Source organism: Chanos chanos, chromosome 15 (genome assembly GCF_902362185.1).
Source record: "Chanos chanos chromosome 15, fChaCha1.1, whole genome shotgun sequence".
In the NCBI taxonomy this organism is placed as follows: domain Eukaryota; kingdom Metazoa; phylum Chordata; class Actinopteri; order Gonorynchiformes; family Chanidae; genus Chanos; species Chanos chanos.
Window position 1 is genome coordinate 190,709 of NC_044509.1, and position 1,493 is coordinate 192,201.

The window sequence follows — 1,493 nt, forward strand, 5'->3', positions numbered from 1 at the left end:
CTTTATTATCATCACTACATTTACGCTCTCTGCAAGAGGAAATCGTACTACAGGTAGGCGAACTGAGAAGTAAAGCGCCATACAATAAATCAAAATTATACATGTGTTAAAATGTATTCAGGACTTTTGATTCGTTTTTAGGCCTATATCTTCGTAAATTTTCCATTTTATGTTTGTAGCCTATGAATGTCTGTACATTTACATGATTTTTCGGGATCAGTAAAGGAGCATGGCAGATGTAAATGGACGATGTAGTTCTTGGTTTGGTTGAGTTTGTATGTTTATTGGTTATGTTTCGCTGTTTTGACACTTTCAGTTTGTTTTATTACGCATTCACAGATTTTGCCTTAAAGCACTCTGATGTAACAGCATATAATGTAGGAATGTGTCCAGGGTGATACATATAACTTGGAATGGTGCCTGTGACAGTGATCACGTGCTCTGCTCACACTGGAGGATACTGAACTTATCGCAGCCGTGAAGATTGTCCTTGGAGAACGATTTGTCATGTCCCAGTTAGAGCTCTCTGAGACTTGGGCGGCCTTGTTTCTAAAGAAAGGAGTGACAAGAGACCGTCAAACACAGCAAATCCACACCTTACACACACGCTGATAGTCAAAAACCAAAAGAGTCTCAAGCGTAATTTAAGGGAGTAACGTTTCCATTCATGTTGTGCCATCTTATATCAGTTGTCCCGGTATGCTTATGGATATTTTGGAAAAGACTAGGTATTTATTTAATTATATTATGTATAAAATATGGTATATTCTATTAAATGTGCCCTGACATTTATATAGGACGTATTTTATTTTGATGGTCTAGGTGACGTTATTTTGTTTAGGACAGCGTTATTTGCGGGCTCTTTGGACTATTTCACCTTCACAACACAGGGAAAGAGAGAGAGAGAGAGAGAGAGAGAGAGAGAGAGAGAGAGAAAGGGCAGACTTCAGTGACTACCCCATGTCACTTATAGGATGTCTTGATGTTTACAATGCTGTATATGTTAGTGTGTGGTCAGAGCAATGTCTCTTTCTATGCACCCTTCTCCAAGGCTGATCAAACACAGACTGAAATCTCAAGGCCTAAAATTCATTCCTGAGCGCCAGTAGTGTGCGAGTGGCTGACTACACACAATATTCACAATCTCTCTGTTTCTGTTTTCCTCCCAGTGAGTTGACCGTCTCTTCAGTACATGTCTTGACTAAGATTTACCTCCTCATTAAGGTTTAGACTCCCGGTTAAACTCCAGGTTTAAGCATTAGATGGAAACATCTGATTTAGGTTCATACTCCTACCTAAAATACCTACATTAAAACGCTATATTCATGCTAATCATTCGACCTCTGATTAAAATTCAAATTCATAAACTTTCAAACTCCAGATTGAGACCACAGATTTACATATTGTAAAAGGTGATTTATGAGCTGTTTGAGTTGAGATTGTGTGCGTACAGTGGCCCGTGTGGTCCAGACCAGGGAAGTGGAGTTTGGAGG